Source organism: Photinus pyralis, unplaced genomic scaffold, assembly GCF_008802855.1.
Source record: "Photinus pyralis isolate 1611_PpyrPB1 unplaced genomic scaffold, Ppyr1.3 Ppyr1.4_LG7, whole genome shotgun sequence".
In the NCBI taxonomy this organism is placed as follows: domain Eukaryota; kingdom Metazoa; phylum Arthropoda; class Insecta; order Coleoptera; family Lampyridae; genus Photinus; species Photinus pyralis.
Genome location: NW_022170738.1, coordinates 20,567,149 through 20,586,255, shown reverse-complemented (window position 1 = coordinate 20,586,255; position 19,107 = coordinate 20,567,149). Strand labels below are relative to the sequence as shown.

General features: G+C 36.9%; 1 long non-coding RNA gene across 1 annotated transcript; it reads right to left on the bottom strand.

Annotated features, from left to right (window-relative positions):
• Positions 1-17,610: 17,610 nt before the first annotated feature.
• LOC116176789 lies at positions 17,611-18,638 on the bottom strand. Its single transcript, XR_004146522.1, has 3 exons — positions 18,088-18,638; positions 17,943-18,036; positions 17,611-17,895 (listed from the first exon to the last, which is right to left on the bottom strand). It is a non-coding gene; the product is annotated as an uncharacterized LOC116176789 (long non-coding RNA).
• Between the last annotated feature and the right edge of the window lie 469 nt (positions 18,639-19,107).

The window sequence follows — 19,107 nt, the reverse complement described above, 5'->3', positions numbered from 1 at the left end:
AAATAAAACGCTGGTTTTAACCATTGCGTGAATGATGTTAAATCACGAGTACCGCAGACACGAGTAAATTTCACGAGGTGGTTAGTTTTCCTTTATCGCGTCGTGTATAATACCATTGAATAAGTATGATTATACTTATTCAATGATAATACACTTTATTTTATAGCAGAACCCATATAAATGATTTTAAAGCTTCTGACAATTCTTAAGTTAATTTAGACGTCAAAAACAGCAAACTTAAGTTCTGCCGTCGCTGTCCAAACAGCATTGTCATATGTTCTGAACGTCATTTTATAGCGTGCTCCCCGTCCCAATTGAAATAAAAATGACAAATGTCATTAGAATTTATCCTTGCGTTTAAAGCGATCCCCTGAGCTACCCTCACGGTTAAAGAGCGACTACCCAAACCTATCAAAATATTAATTTAACATCTGATATAAAATCAACAACGTTTATTGAACAATTTGTTAAAATGCAAATTTTGACATAATTTGCCAGAATCGTGGAAATATGGAGAAAGAGATGTACCTAACTGTAGGACAACGCGAAACACCTTCAACATCACCTCTACCCTACAATATGCAAAAATGAACAATCTAATAGCATATCACTCTTTGAATACTTTTAACATTAACATTAATACAACATTTAAGAGGTTTAAGAGTGGCCCACTCAAATAGAATTAAAAGTCTACGTCCTTTCCCACTTATAGATTGTGAAGTACATCAATCAATTGTTAATTAACCGAATCTTCTCCAATCCAGAATGTACCAAGGTCCTGGATATGGTAAAACTTTTAGCACAGATTTATAAATCTGTGCTCTTAGATTAAAGTTATATTTCAAGATGGCCGCCGCTAAGTAGATATATTTTAGAACTCCGGTATTTACCTCTACAAGGGAGAATATAATTAGTAACACTCGAAAAAAGCAGATTCGTACACCAAAAGATTGAAGTTACCTACTAATCAATCTAAATGAGTAACATTAAATAAAATTAACAACATTTATAGTGAAACCATTGAAATGATAGTTATAAATTCAATGGTGAAACTAACAAATAACTACAACCAAATTCAAGTAACTAATATTCTTTGGTTACACGTAGGGCTGAAAGCAACACAATTTGCCATAATCTTGACAATATTCAAAGCCTTTCAGAAAATTCATTTGGAAAATACAGCTACATACATCTATGGTATAACCTGGAAACTAGGTCTAGCAGCCGTAGCCGGTTGTATTTTTTTTTACTGTACAAAAGACAACCATTTATTTTTAGTAGCTCAAAGGAAAAGATACCTATGTTAAAAGAAGCGAAAACAACATCCTTTTCTTTGCAAAGGTAGGTATTCCTCATGGGAAAGTTAGTATTGACACTATTCATTCATAGAGTGCGCTCAGATGTAGTTGAAATCCAATATTCTACGGTGGGATTTTACGCAAGACCACTTAGAGACGAATCTAATTTTTGGGTATTAATCATGAATACAAAATGAGATCATTTATTAAGTAGGTAGGTAGTTATTGAAAGTTGCACATTAAAATTTGAAGTTTTCGCTTAAAAATGAAGGCGTCTTTAATGTAACCTGATGTTGTCTTGCAAAAGCAATCCTTCGGTTTCTCGTTGATAGGAAATGAAAGTCTATATACCTACCAATCATCCCTTGGAGCAAATTCAGAGAAAATTTTGCTAATGCATGAAAGATGGCAAAGGGTGCCTATTTGTTAAAGCATTGTGAAAAGCTTAAAACATAACTTTAAATGCCCTTTAATTTTCTATACAAACCAGAAAACAAAGCTATAACAAAAGCGTTTACAGCGATAACGCATTTGTAAAGACATCATTTTTACCACGAAAGCACTGTAAAAACATTATGAAACCGCCCTTCGCAAGATTATTTCAACGAAATATATAGGTAACTGATACCGAATCGCTGTAATAACCATTCGAACAGGGATGGATTTCGTATCTAGATTAAATTACAATTTTTTGCTTAACATTTTTGCTGCAGGTCGCCTTCGGATGTACTGTTTTTGTGTTTTGAAATATACATCATCGATCGTTTCACGTTCAGTTTACTGCGAAATCTTTGCGAAAGTATAATGTGGACTACTTTGCGCCTAACTTACATTATCATGTGGTATGTGGAGGGTTAGTGATGCCAATGGAATTCAACGGTGCGTGAAGAAGTCATCTGTTGTTAACAATTATAGGCAACTTAGCGACACAATGCAGCCCTTACCATATAATAGACTGGATAATGCACTGACATTATACGCTATATTGTACGCTCCGAAATTAATCGCTTGTGAAATATAAATTTATTTGGTAGTTAATGGACGCATTTATATCATTTTGATTTGGCTTGCTTTCTACGTATCTACTGTACCTAGTCTGTTTGTCTGCGACCAATGTAATGTGTTTTGTAATTGACGTTGCTTTCCATTAGGCATTGTTAACTGATGTGCGTACACTACCAATCACCAACATCTATACAATACCAATACTTTTAAATATTTCTACTTTTGGCCGCAGAATTCATTATGTCAAATTCGCCTGAGAACAATGTTAAAATTTCATTTCATTTTTGCTATAAAAACTTATTAGTTCTGAAAAGAGTTAATCGTCATAATACATGTACTTATACACAGGGTGGATTTTCTGTACCCAAAGTTGTTTTTGTTCAATATGACAGAAACTAAATTAAAGAAAATAATATCACCTAAAAATTATTTTTATACACTGTGGCCAAGGTAAGAATATCTATCATGGGGATCTCGGAAACCTCCATTGAAGATACGACGATGGTCAAATTAGGGTAACTAACATGCTGCAAATTAAAAAAAGATCAAGAAAATTCCTATTACTTCTGAAGATATGCCAGAAAAACCCAAATTTGCGGTTTTTGTTTTTATATTTTTCTGATTTCTTTATTTTTTCGTATGGCTCATGTTTTATTACGAACACAAAGATTTACGGCACAAAAAAACCAAAGTGCAACATACTGTTGTTGGTTTCAACGGTTTTAATAATTATGTGGGCTGGTATTTTCGGTACAAGGATTATACGATCATTTATTTACCACCATACCATGTCCCTAGCGATAGTGCAACTGTTGGATAGAGCAGGATGGTGCCCCTGCACATAATTCTAGAACCTTTCGAGAATATCTTTCAATGAGATTTCCAGAAAAAGTGCTTAGCATGCATAAATGCTGACTAGTGTGTTAGAATCAATGGTGAGAACATCCAGCGGTAATTTACAAGTGAAAATCTGTAGACGGTGACGGCGGAACGGTGGCAGAAAACAGCGGAACGGAAGTGCTTCGGGGACCACCAGAAGTTTTCGGCCTCTCTTGCATCTGGACAAGATGCGGTCGGCGATGGTAAGCTACAGGTAACTTAAATGGAGAACGGCAGGCCCGGGAATTCTAAAGGGCAAGCGATGGGCGGCTACTGGTGAATGGTAAAACAAACGCACAGCAATTCCCCTACGCGAAAACAGTGAATAATCGGATTTGGTAGCTGTTTCTACGGAAAAGCACATACAAGAAAGCGAGATATTTTCCCATTTTTTCAAAATAAATTTACGGAAAAGCTCAAAATTACGGTACTTACAAAACGTAGACAGAAAGCAAAAAATTTAGATAAGGTCAAACATCAAATTCAAAAGATGCATAAGATTTTACGTTTCGGTTAACTACCAAATGCAAAAGATCCCCTCTAAACTAAGCGTTTACCTATTATAGACTTCCCAAAACACGGATAGGGAACATAAAAAATTCCGGGCTATGCGGAGTATTAAGTTAAATCTCTCAAAAAATTACAACTTCTTTAAAGAATTGAGAGGCCTGCTGACGTCCTAAAAATCTGTAAATTAGTCCCAAACTTCAAATTAATTAAGCACGCTTCCTTTGACACCTCACACGACTATGTGAAATGACGTTTTCACTGCAACACATTTATTTAGCTACTGTTAATTTCACTTATTTAATTGGTCGGATTGAAATTTCTAAAATCGGTGGTCCAGTTAACACCCATTGTTATTAATTTCAATGTTGGGATCAACCGGCGGAGTCGGGGCTATCAAACTGATAACGGCGTAAACGGTCATGACCTTGCAGTTTTATTGCTCGTTTGAAATGAACATAGGAAACAAAAACCTGCTATTTATGTCATAACGTGGCCGAAATTCTAAAATATTAATTTGCCTTCTTCTAAATTTACTCTGGTTGCTAAATACAAAAATTAAACCCACACAAAAATGGTACCTATTAATGATCTTAAGATTCACTTTCAGAATTAATGATTTAAAAAACTGTACTTTGGTCTGGCCGGGTTCCCTTAACAATCGCAAAAAATACACCAATTTGTTCACGGAATAAATCCGCGGAAATCGACCTTTTTAGGAATGTCTAAATGACTAAGTGTAAATTTCTCTTACAAAATACCCAAAAACAGTCGATTCCTATTTTGATACAATATAAAAATTTAATTATAACTTATATTTAGGTATCGACTAATTAAAATATTCTCTAAGTAACAACTGATTTGCTTCTTTGACAGGCAGCAGCTATTTGTAAAATTGGGTGGTCGCACGCTCTTATTACTTAGTGTCAGTCCAAAATGGAGGGACTGTAAATATGCGAATTCGAAAAAAACCGCGCAAATTTTCCATACGGAAGTGTCGCTGATTAAACCAAAATCAAATACGTGCCGTTTCGTACCATCAAAACTGAGAGAAGACCATATTATTGATAACGTGCACGAAACTTCATTTCAGGTCGTGGAATAAACATTACGAAAGATTAAGTAACACATTAGGGATATGGAGACACCGACGTATTCTGGAAGGTAAATTACCCGGACGTTTCGTGAATCCCTCAGAAAGGATTATCGTGGAAATTCAGTAAAAATAAAATTTTTTGGTTAAACCAACGTGCGATCGATTTAGTATATAAAACTATCGGAAAATTATAAAAGTACTGGCGGACTTTTTCAACGAATAAATCAGAAATTTAGAGTGGCGCATTTAATCATTTAAAAACTCCACTTCGAAAGCGAATGTTTTAAGAAAAAAATTAAATCATTTTTGGGTTGGTCTTGCAATACGCTATTAAAATTATATTGCGAGAGCGGAAAGCTGTTTGACAGCAGACGATACAAAAATGGACGGTTTATTGCCCTATCAATTGTACGAGAAGGGGTAGTCGTACGAGAAATTCAAAAACTTCAGCAGTATTCCTTCCGGAGATCAAGGTTTCGTTCTATATTGCCTATTATCATAGGCAAATCATCGATTCCAGAAAACACTATAATCAAGGTAACTCGGTAACCGACAGAAATGTCTTGTCCAGACCTCTATTTTCCCCTTGCTTACCCTCCTCTGACATTCAGCTTCTGAGATATCCCAATTTGAAGTTTTGAGCCCATCGATGGATACAAGATTGGTAACATTACTTTCAATATGAGAGCAATAATTATTTGGGTTCCACAGGGGATTGTTTTGGAGCCCATTCTGTTTTCCATGTATATTGTTGTAGTATTTTGTATTGTAGATACCATTTGTGTGTCGACGATTGATGTCAACACATTTGGTGAAGCTATCGAAAAATTTATTTACGTAGTTGCGCATTGGTATCAAGCTCAAGAGTTTGTTGTTTTTGTTTTCGTATTATTTTTTTAATTTTAAACTCTTACTTCTATATTTTTAGCGCATTCTTTAAGAATTAAAAAAAGTGCTATTGTTTGTGTTTTGTCCGTCCGTCGGTCTGTCCTCCCGACCAACGCCTGCGGTTTTGAACTACTTTTAGGGGAATTGTCCTAAAGTCCTCGAATTTTTTGTAATAGGTAGCCTATATCTTGAAGGTGTCAGGCCGCAGGCGGCCTTCAAATTTTGGTATTTTAAGCCCCCCCCCCCCTTGAATTATTTCCTGAGATACTTACTGTTTTTGAAAGTAAAACTACTTTGACATGCGACAAGCATTGATCTTAGATTTTTCATGCGCATGCCTTTAACGTTGCCAAGTAAAACTTTTGAAAATGGGGGAGGGGGGGGGGAGTTTATGTTCTACCCTTCATGGTATTCTAATGAAAGACCCCATCGAATTGTTTTGTACAAACAATAACTTTCCTGCGCGACTCCTATTCGATTTCAGTGACTGACGGGGTGAAGGGGTGGGAGGTAGACATGGATTTAATCCTTCATACTTGTTTGTACCGGATTGATACTAGTCTCCCTCTAGGAAGTTCTAACTAACTAGCTGCTTTCTTAATCGATACTGTATCGTGAGCATAGTGTTCGATTGCGAAAAATTAGAGTCCATCATTTTTGTAGGAGAATGCGTTCCAAATATTATTTCCTGATGACAGTTTTGTATAGATTTCAGAATTAATATTCCAAACAATTAAAAAAGGCGTTTCACTTCGCTAATGGATTCAGAATAATTCCGCTTAAATTCTTAATGGCTTGCAATCAGAGTTAAAGGGTTGTAAGTACATTTAATTAAATACCAAAAGCATCGAAAGTGTAGATCAAATTACAAATGTCTGCACACTCTAGCTGTTTCCTCACATAGTGAACGAATCCTTTTAAGAGGGATATAAAGATAAAGAAACCATAAAGTTTATACTGAAATAGAGCCATGAAACTTGTATGAATAAAATAGAGTACAGTAAGTACTTTATTTTACGGCCATCACCGATAAATACCCAAAAGGTTACAACGTTACCCATTATCGTGGGAGCTTTGAAAAGTAACCTCTATATCGAGAGCATGAAAAGCGGTGGGTTTCGCCACGCGTAAACCCTAGGGGTGTTACATACAAGCATAACAAAAGAGAACAACAATACCCCAGACGATTGACAGCCCTAAACTCATTATTGTAACAAAAGACTGTCATTGCCTGCATAAAAACCTCATTAAATTTGGTTTCCCTCGTTATAACTTAATAACATGCGATGCGGTCGGTTCCCGTAGGAAATACGAAATTAAATACAATTCAACTTTTATTAAATTGTAATAGTAACAATTCCTTTGACGTTTATTCGTTTAAAGGGGATGCCATTAAAAGGGTCTAATTTTCTGCAAAAATGTTTGATTGTTAAGGCGGGTCGAAATAAATTTAACATAAAATACGCGATAAAACTTTTCGCGGCTTGTAAAACATAGAGTGCACTTTGTCATATTTACAAATAATCAACCCCTATAATAAATTTATGGCTTCTAAAAAATCTAGTGTCGAAGTATGAACTAACAACATCTGCACGTGTCGCCGCGATGAAAATCAACATCTCCCTCCCACTGAATAAATTGTAAGGTGAAAAGAGGATGGATGGAGATATCAGTTTGGGTGTTTATGAACGGAAATTGATGCACTTAACGTTAAGTGGAAAACGCTTTCTATAATAATCCCACTAAATTTATCTTTAGTAGCAAATTTTTTGGACGGTTAATTTAAATTTTGTTTACAAAAGATGCGATGAATTTTAATCGACTCTTGTTTATATCAGCGTACTAATTTTAATTCGTATCCATCAAGATGTACATTTTCTTTAACAACTTAGAATATAAAGTTTTAATGTAAACATTAACTTTAATAAACAATGCTTATTATTTCACCACTCCTTAAACTCATGAAAAATTAACCTAAAACTCTAACCCTAAAGTAAGCACGCACGATCTTCTTCTTGATGCTTTCCCTTTTCGATTTGATCATCATTGCTTCAGCGGATAAAATTCAATTCGAAGGAGGAAGCTTGATTGGGAATAAGTACCGTAAATCGTGGTGTGAGTTATAGTAGTCAAATCAATATTTTTGTGAGACTTGCCATTTTCCTGTATCATATATGTACTTATAAATACTATATCTTTCACAAAAACTCTCGGTTGTGGTTTCTTGTTGGTTCTGGCACTGACATTTAATTATTCCCAGTGGACAATAAACTTCCTGGGAAGCAGGCTGACTTAAAACTATTTACTGCCAACGAATGCACTATTACACACTGAACATGGGCTTGCGTTGTGATTTTTCTTGGGGTTTCTGCATTGTAGATATTCCATATCCCATAATAGGAGCACGCCTGTTTTCTCATTTTGGATTATTAGTAGATTAGTAGAAGCCAGATCTTCATTGCACGGTCTCCACTGTTCTCCGTCAGGCCTCCATCCTCTTCATTTACGTTGTTGACTGACTGACAAATTCCCTAAGCTCACAGCCGTTTCTTCAAGTCCTACACTATCAGGTAATGGCGTTCGACATCACATACTGGCAAAAGAACCGCCCGTGTAGGACGTGTACGGCGTACGTCGTCTAAGTCATAAGAAACTAAAAGCTGAAAAACAGTTCAAAACTTTATGTGAGACTGGCATTTGTCGTCCTTGGGCCAGGCCAATACTGTTTATGGAAAAGAAAGACGGATCTCTGAGGGTATGTGGCGGTTATAGGGGGTTAAATGCGATTATTGGGCCGGATCGTTACCCGACGCCACACTTACCTGATTTTCCACAAATCGATACAGGGTGTTACATATAAGTACCTATGTAATAAAAATTGGGTGGTACAGGGGATCAAAACAAGCATTTTTCTCCAAATTAACCGAGGGTCCAACGTGTTTAGTTTGGGAGCCACCCCCAAAAAAATGGTGTAATTTTTAGCGCATTTTTGCAAATTTATTTGTAAAAAGTAGCTTTTAATCTCACTTTGGCTGGCTGGCTGACAAGGCAACGGGTGTACGTGTATCTACAAGGCCGTGTAATTTTACAGCCTTAGGGACAGGGCTACATGATGTGGGGTTGGCGACATCTGGGCGTCATCCTCAAGTGTAGTATATTAATGTGAAGGTTTTTCAGTTTTTTCCTATCTTCTACTACAGTTTTGGTCCGATTCTTTCCAAATTGGTGTCGTCGGAAAGGTGTTGTAAACGCGCACAACTCCTGCGTGGTGGAATTTTGTTTTTTGTCCTAGGGGCGAAATTAACGACCTTTTGCAAGGCGCGCGCGCGTGTCTTCGAGAGGTAGTCAACTTCGGGCACCTTTTACCTTCCGTTGCGAATTCTGTCACGCGTTTTAACTTTCGTAAATCTCGAATCGCTGTCTCTCTTTCTCGTGTCGCCAATAGAAGCTCGAGCAATGAGAAGTGTCCCCCAAAAATTAAGTACTATCTTGTGGAAGGTTTTTAGCGAAATCCACCAAAATGTGGGTGTAATATAAGTATGCACCGACAAGATCGAACTGATGGTGGAGTCAAATCTTCAAACGCGAATTGCGGGTGGACGGGGCGTCGGAAGTGGGTACCGTCAAAGGGAATGTGGTAGCCCCCGACACGATCTTACTGATGGTGGAGTCAAATCTTCAAACGCGAATTGCGGGTGAATGGGACGTCGGAAGTGGGTACCGTCAAAGGGAATGTGGTAGCCTTCGACAAGATCTTTTATATGGTTGAGTCGAAAGTGGCTAATAGAATACTGATCTGCCACACAAAAATGCGCTGAAGTCAGGACTTTGATAATTTTTTTTCTTAGCAATCATAAGAATTAGAAAGACTGGTGGCACGTCTTTGAATAGGTTTTCTGGTATGCCCTTTCCGATTTTTTCCCCTAAATGTGTGTGCGAAAAAAGATTCTGCTTTCGACGAAATTTGTTATCTGGGGATTTTTGAACATGAAAATCATCAAGTTAAATCGTTATTGTTTTGTTATTTGCGACATTTTCAATTAACTACATGCGAAATTAGATCACTCTATAGTAGGCGAGGGACACTTTGTGACCCGAAGGCCCACTCTTCAAATGAGTATAACTTTTGTTCGACAATGTTGTTCCTTAACTCATCAAGTGTGTATACAACAAAGTTCGTGGAATTCTCTCCATTTTCGTTGTCCGGCCAAGAATTGCAGTGGAATTGTTTTTTTTCGAATTTTCAAAAACTAATTTCAGATGCGTGGTTTTCATATTCAAAAACCACCAGATACCAAATTTCGTCTACCACCCCAATTTTTTTTACATACGTATATGAAACACTAACACACCCTTGATAATAAAACGCTGTATAGGACATTAAAAAGACAGCAATTATAACGCCTTGCCGATTATTTGAATACTGATTCATGCTATTTGGACTCTGAAATACCAGTCAAACGTTTAAACGTTCGATCAACAAATAATATTTTCGGAGACCTCCCTTTCGCGTTTATCTACAGTGCTATTCATTATGAAGTAGACATAGGGATTTATGTGTACTATTTTTCCCTATGTCTAAATGACAGAATATCTTCTATTCTATCGTTTTTATTTGTTACCTAAGTTATTTAAAAGGATATTTCAACATAAACGGCACATAATTGTGACCACTTTTTTCCATATACAAGATGCTAGTTTTAAATTTTTAGTCTGACGTTTCGTCTCCGGTTAACCATCATCAGCTTTGTTTTTTCTTATGGAAGTCATTTTTACTTTTTGTGTCATTTGATAGAGCTTTTTCCTATCAAGAAATGGTGCTGTTAATCCGTAAAAACGCAAGAAACTGCGAACGTACACTGCCCACGACAAAGTTGCCAGACAAAAAAAGAAGATATATTTTAACAGTATTACTTCAGCCTCCCTTTGACGAATGTCAAATTTGAAATACTCGGCGAGTAATAACTTTGTAGTGAAATTGTTCCACAACCAAACTTCTCTTCGAATCTAATTAGGGTACATTATTCGTATACTAATAATTAACACAAGTATCTCTATAACCTATAACTGATACTGGCTGAGTGCTCTCGATTTCATTTGGACTTGTACTGACCCCTTCATATGCGGTTTATGAAGGCTCCAAAACGGCACGAAGGATTTGCTCGTCTCCTAGTAGATTGCTGGCCATCTATAACCCTGCCTTGCAACACTATAACCACAGATATACGTCGTATATCTGTGCTATAACTATACGTTGTCTCATTTCGGCGAGACTACCCATCAGTCTCGACGAGACGCCCGTTTGGTCTCGAAGTTTTTTTTGAATTTATTTGTACTGTTTTTTTAAAATTATAATCAAGAAAGTCCATTGAAGTAGCACGAATTACAATTGTTTACATAAACCGTTCCTGACCTTACTGATTTAGGACTTAATTACCATATGTGTTATATACAACTGTAATTTTTAGGCTATCATCACAAAAACGTTGATTTTGTGGACGCTTTTGCGGCCATAAAGTTTAACTTTATTGTACGCTTCTGTCAAACTTTACTTTATTGTACACATCTGTCAAACTGTACCTACTTATTTGAAACTGATGTTTGAGAAACAGTAATCTGTTTAATACAAAGCGTCTATCTGGTCTAGCCCCATCAAGGATTGGGCCATCCACGTGCGTTTTTTTCATTTTCGGACTTGTAGGAATGTTTCACACTATTTTGCATAATCGCAACGTTCACATTTAAAATTATGTTTGACGTTTCAATCTTTGCTGCTTGCAGACCTTTTTGAAGTGTAGAACCAAAACATGAGGAAGATGTTATTGCTTACATTATTATGCGAAGAATCACCAGCAATAATTAACCGAGAACACAAGTAGCTACCTATACCTGCCATCAAAGTAGGTAATCAGGTTTCTAATAATTGTACAGCATGTTAACTATAAGGTCTTGGAAGCCACAGTTACGAAGGACCTATTGCATTTGACATTATTAAAATCTTGTGCAATGGAGGAAGTTGCGATTGTACTTTTACTCTCAAACGCCAGCTCTTATATCATAGGTATATGGCTTAGGTTCGCAAGCTTGCAGCTTCCAAAATTTCATCCTGAACTGTCGCTATCACCCATTTTGATACGCACAAAACACACGCAAAGATGCTAATTATAATTTATTACATATGACAGGAATTGCTTTGTTTTTAATTGTCTAAGATAACTATGATTTTCAGAAAAAATATGTTTATGAGCAAATTTTTGAATTCTTTTTTGATGATCGCCTAAAAAATGTTGTGTGCCCCTTGGCCAAAAGTGATTTGTTAGGCCTCATCTGAATTGCGGCCTCGGCTACCGCCTCGGCCACAAACAGCAGCTTCGGCCAAAAAAGATCACTTTTACGGCCTTGGTACACAAATAACTATTTTCTTAAATCTAGGAAGCCTTCGACAGCTTTATTTTATTTTATTGGCGGACAATTGATTTATTAAACCTGTACTCTCATCAATAGCAGTATTAATACCTGACTGAAATAATGGAAATTGTCTATGCGGGAAAAACAAGATTTGGTTATAATACTTAATAGGATGATCTCGCGGATTCCTTTATATTAAATTTAAAAGCCCTTAATGCTCTCATTGTACTTTCACAAGTGTATGGCATTACATCCATTTATTGTTTCTAGGTATAGGTGCAGTGACTCAATTTAGAACAGTGGTTACAACCGGGTCTCTCGTTTTTGATTGGTAGTTCGCTCTGGTCGCCATATTGGGGCTAAAATGCTTTGGGTACTTTCGTATGAGTTTACACTTTTCTTTGTGTTTTTGTGAAATTCTGTGAATAAAGGCGCGGTTTAAGGTAAAATGTATATTGTGGACATATGACATATCCAAATACAGTGACTGTAGGTATAGGTACATATCTACGCGTAGTTAAGACCATAAAAGTAAGATTTTACAAAATAACAGATTATCTTTAAGTATTTAAGTAACAATTCAGTGAGACTTTCCTACCTAGTTACATTACCAGATACATTTTATGAAAGCTAATTTTTTAGCTGCAGAATGGTAAAGAAAATCCTTAAAATACGCATAACTATGTTTCGTGATTAGCAAATAGATAAGGAAGATCATTATTATTTGTCATGCCTTCGTGGTGCCTTTTATATGCTCTACACCATTTTTGGATAGTATGGCGAGACCACGCGAGACCAAACGAGACTAGACGAGACGAGACCTTCGAAAGTCTCGTCTCGTATCGTCTCGCGGCAACACTAAAATTTGAATATTGTTACTTGGGCTTCCGAATTTTTATTCTCGTTCGTGTGCAATGTATTCAACTGAAGAAAAAGTTGATATTGTCAATTGGTATAGTGCCGGTAAGCAACAAAATATCACAGTCAGATGTTTATTTGTTTTAATAAGTTATTTTGGATGCAGTTTGCCTTTTAGGGAAAACAATACGCATACGTCTACGTCTACTTCTTAATAAATATCAATGTATATTGATGATATTCTAATTTCTTCATATTCTATTAGGCGTGTATCTCATCGGATCAAAGAAGAATGACACACGTCCCGGTTAGCACACCCTTGTCCTGGCACCATGATCCGAATAAGCGCTGACGCTTCTGATCCAGCCATGGGCGCTCTCCTCGAACAATGCTGTGAAACGCAATACAATGGCACTTTTCCATAAAATTCGCTAGTAGGTACTCATCGCAAGAAAGAGAACTCACGGCCAGTTATGAAGCATTGAAATACATTCGGCATTTCGTTGAGGGTTCACAAATTAAAATTGCCATTGACCATAAGCCATTAATATATGCTTTTATCCAGAAGTCAGATAAAGCTTATTGCTATTTGTAGATGTGATTGTTTGTCTAATCACAACTTTTACATAATAAAAAAAGTAATTGCTGCCAAATTCCTTCAAAAAGTCTGAAGTAGATGAACGACCGACATTCCATTTAAATTGAATTAAAGTAATCAAATAAACAGAAAGCCGGTTTATTTTCCTTTCCCTGGAAAATGCGTAAGCAACGCGAATTAGATCTATTTGTATTAATAATCAACATTAAACAGAAGCTTAAAGTTACAACTATTTTTAACGCAGAGCCACTTTACTTATGTGATGACAGTTCGAGAATATCGCGTCAATAAACACTTGTAATACATTAAAGAAGCAAAAATACAACTAAAATACCGAATTTGTTATGACATTTGAGTAATTACTTTTATGATTTACAATCAACAAACTCTCTCCCATTTTCAACCGTAAACTTTTTGTTACACTTCGATTATGTACGGATTATTTATCGCTCTCTCGCTTCCTTTTGCACGTAATTTAGAATCAAATTTCGGCTTAAAAGAAGTATTTTTGCTTTCTTACCGATCGTAAAATAGCACGAACAAACGATCTCCCAAAAGCCCTGAGCAATTTCACAGATTTAGCGGTAGATCGAACGTCATTTGGGGCTAAGGGGGCCACTTTAAAAAGCTGAAAGCGTACTTTGCACTGTTGAACTGTTCGGAATATGGTACTCTAAGGGCCACCAATAAAATCATTGCTATCTTTGCTGCTGTATTTCTGTCTACGTAACGCCAAACTTGGTAAATTTAAAATCGCAGCGATACCTTTTGCTTGCGTGTATGTTTTGTACATACACTTCTCCTAAATATTTGCACGTGCTGCGTTTTTTCCTAATGATTAGATGAATTGTGTGAAAATAAATGCGCTCGGTTTTGAAATCTAAAGGAATTGTTAATGAAATGGTAAACGCAAGTTTTTGTTCTTGGGTGGCACCTTATCCTAGGATTCAATATAGTGTCTAGGTAATATCATTGCATTTTATAAATACAATGGTAATATCAAAGTGTAATCTGTCTTTCTCTTTCTCTTCCCTGTGTATAATCTCCGTTTGCAAAATATTTGGTGAAGACTACCAATTGGGAAAGAATGATTACAAAATAAGCCCCCCCTCCCTCAGGCCCCGTCGCTCACTGATCTCGAAAAAGAGTCGCGCGGGAAAGTTATAGTTTGTACAAACCAATTTATTTCGATGAGACCTTTCATTAGAATACCATGAAGGGTAGAACATGCCCCCCCCTCCCATTTCCTAAAGTTTAACTTAGCACCACTGCATGCGTATGCAAAATCTGAGACCAATTGGTTGTCGTATCTAAAAGCTGTGCCCGTTTTACTTTCCAAAACAGCATCTCAGGAAATAATTCGTGAGGGGAGGGCCCTTTTAGACAGCGAAATTTGATGGCCGTCTGGCACACCTTCAAGGTACCTACTGCAAACAATTCCAAGACTCTAGGACTATTCCCCTAGAAGTAGTTCAAAACGGTAGAAGTGAGTCCGGACGGACGGACGGACAAAACGCAAACAATAGCACATTTTTTTAATTCTTAAAAAATGCGCTAAGTGGAGGGAAAGAAGAATACGAGTAGGTATATGGAGGAATGAAAATAAATGGCGACTATGAAAGAAGAACAAACAAAGAAATACCGGATTGTAACGGTAGCTCTACATTTGCATTAATTTTTATAAAAAATATCATTGTGAAGTTAGAACTTTTGGCAGTTTAGAGCTTAAAGTAGTTTAAAAATTATATATCATAGAAACTTTATAGGGGTATGAAAATTAGAATTGCCAATAAAGGAAGTGAAAATCAAGCTCTTCTTGGCCACGTCGTTTGATTTCTGCAGACTTTTGTCTCTTAATATTAAGCAACGAATTAACGATTAAATATGTCCGCAGCGAAACTTTTAGGTCCCAAGAGATCGTGGCAACCGCGCTCGCTTTTCGCAATACGTTTTTTGTTATCGCTGGTTATCGCCAGACATACTTTCGCTCACGTTCTCTATGAAGCGGTACATGTGTAAATTTTCCCATGCTCAATAAAATACAAATTTGACGAAAAAATACTTTTTTAGTTCTAAAGCGACCACCCGTTATACGGCCAATTGTAAGTAGAGGGCAAGTCACGATTGCAGTGCTGGATGGGAGATCTGTAAGGTGATTACTCAACATTGAGCGAACTAGAGAAGTGAAAACAAACAGTAGTTCGCCATCTTTCTCTGGAAATGTTCTTGCGGGCTTGTCATATCATGATTAAAAGAAAACTTCATGCCTATAAGATGACAGCAGTGCAAGAGTTGAAACCACCAGATCTTCCCCTGCGTTCTCTTGGGCGTAACATTAAGCGAGGCTACATAAACTGCTACAATATGAGGATATTGAGCGCCGCCATCGCCATGGGATATCTGGACATCCTGAAAAGTAGGTCTCTGCACAGCAGTTAGTGGAAAAACATCCAGACACTCATATTTTTTATGGTAACAATAACAATACATTTTTTAAATTTTATTTAACATCAACACAAAGTGTGTAGGTTCTAAGGAACTTCAATACGCTCCGCTATCCAGAAGGTATCGTGCAACCATTTCTCGAAGAGTTATATGATGAACTTCAGCAACATTACTTCCAGCAAGACAAAGCAACATCTCATTGCAAGCAACGCAAGTCACTTTGAAGCTACTCTGTGAATATTGTGGTGATCAGGTTATAGTAAAACTGCGATTTAATTCTATGCAACGTTTTTCTTTGGTCGCATCTCAAAAATTAAATATCCCCCCCCCCCCAGTTTAACGATTTAGATGACTACCTTTAGATTTTCTGTCATTTTGCTAGATAGTTCCAGCGGCGCTGTCCTGAAACTGTCGGTCTGGGAACGCAGTCATTTTTACCACCCTCACGTTAGTAAGGGAGATATTGGATTGGGGTAAAAACTGACCCCCACTTTTATTGTAGGAAATACACGTTTTAGAGCACCAGGAATCCGATTCAAACAAAATCTAAATGAAGTCTCTCGGTCTGTCTATCTGTACTCTCATATCTGAGTAAACAGCCGATTGGAACCACATTTGCTTAGACATAAACGGAAGGGCTGAAAAGTTTTCAGGCAGAATCGCGCATGCGCAGGTGTGTAGGTGGTATCTGTGCTAGCCACAGCAAATTTCTTTCTACTAATACTGTGCGCCTTCGATATTTCCATTTTCGCTTTGCCACCGGACTAATGTTTCGTATTCATGTAGCAAGTATTTAAACGGCACAGTAAAGCGATGGAAGCTAAATAGGAGAGCCGATGGCGTCCGTCTGTCTGTCCGTCCGTGACACGATAACCACCACCCGCTTGCGCTGATTCGGTTCAAACAGTTCAACAGTTGACATATACAGTGTTTATTAAGAAGTAGTCATAGAGATTTATGCATATTGTTTTTCCCTATAGTCTACTTTCAAAAAACGAAATCTCTTCTGAAGGGCGCCTAATTTTATGCATCCAAAATAACTTTTTCTACTACTACCTTAGAATGACGTCATACTTGCTTCATTTTGAACAACAGAATATCGCCTATTCTCTGCTAGTAAAGTGGAATAATTTCATTCTAGCTCTTGTGATGGAATGAGCACATGTGGCGACATCTAATACAGGACATCCTAAAGCACAATTCTTAAACTGTCAAAATTTTAATTACGCTTGCGCCAGATTTTGAATTTTAAGGGCCGGTAGCACGAAAATGAATAGCAGTGGCCAGTGAGGATTTAATGGAACTTTCAAATACTCCCCCGGAAATCACCGCGGAAGCAGAACACGCAAAAAAATTTACTTCCTGACAAACCAAAAGTGTAGGAAAATACATACAGCAAATTTTTGGAGTGGAGGATCAAGAACAAACCAACTCATTTTCAGAGAACGTAGTGCTAATTTACTTTAGCGAACTATCACAGGAAATTAAAGCATTCACATTGTGGAAAACGTATTCCATGGTGAGGTCTACGATACTTTTGAACAATTTATGTAGATATAAGCAGCTATGCATGCTAAGTTGCAGGCCTTAAAAATGCAATCCAGCGGCTCAAAAATTCTATCAACGAGCAAAGTAAAAATGTTTATTCAAAAAGCCCCCTCGACAGTTTATATCTACTATAACATTACACATTCAAATCGTTACTCGTTACATCATATCTATTTTACATTTAAAGGTTGCTCTTATAGTTGGCATTAGTGGTGCTTGTCGTAAGCACGAATCGTGTTCGTGGAACATAAAAATCGACCACATACAAGACTTAGGTGGAACTGTAGAACTGTAATTAGAATACCCAATACGAAAACTAACGTACAACGAAAGTTTACAATTACGGGGGACCCACGTTGGTATACCTACAACCAAACATCAAGTTGCATATTGCTACAATGAATTAATATACCTCACTGCACTATACAAAAAGAACATCCAGATCCAAACAGTTAACGTTGTTGGTCATCGAGAACACATTTCCTCCAGGAAGTTTTAAAACTAACCTAAAATATAATGCTCACTAAAATGTTACCTACACTCGTAGATATACTTACATACAAATTTTGGAGTTTATTTCTGATTTGCATCCATAACGTCCTCTTTGTAGCATTTTGTATTTGAATGCACATCATGAATTACATACCGGTCGCACACATCGAATACGTTTATCGTTTACGTTTATCTAAATCTAAATGATCCACGCCGATTCATACACTGCGCAGGACAGGACACATTCAACAAATGTGCACATTTGTAATTAATATCACAGAAAAGTTAGTATCCCTTTTCTGGGATAATATTGAGCGAAGAGAAATTGTCGAGGAAATTGTTTATACAGCCATTTAGAATCTGTCAAATATGCCACAGGGATCTGCTATACCAACCCACCGTACATAGACGTACCTACTAATGTGTGAATTGTCTATCGTTAACCCTGCTTGTTTTACATATTTTGCAAAAATTCGTCGTAGTAGTAGAAAAAATTATGTCTATTACTTGTAAGGAATAGGTATTCAACGCTCGTGGAACCGTCACACTCGCCTTCGGCTCGTGTGACGAACTTTCCACTCGCGCGGAATACACTCTATTCCATACTCGTTATAGAATATACTATTTCAAAACAAATAAACATCTACCTGTCATATTAATTAGTTTGAATATATTGTTGCTTTGGCTTAACAGAAAATAAATCTCTTACGCTCCTTAAACTGTTACTGGCACTATACAGGGTGTCCCTAAAAGGTCTGTACAACGCGCTACCAGGGGTTCTTGGTATCAAAATAGGACGATTTAACCCAACTTACCTCTATCCAAAAGTGCTTCGGTAAGGCGCTATCTACCGCCAAAGATTTAAAAAAAAAATCGTAATTTTTATTTTATCGGAAAATGGTTTTGCCGATTAAAATGAAGTTCGGGATGTGAATGTCTAATGTAAAAAGGGTCTTTGTGATGTCATCGTTTTGATTGTAGTTGCTATGTAGGTGGTAAAATACTGACCATCCACATCTGAAGAGGTCTAAAACTTTTTAACTACTATTTTGACAATTCTGAATTTTTAGACACTGATAGACAGT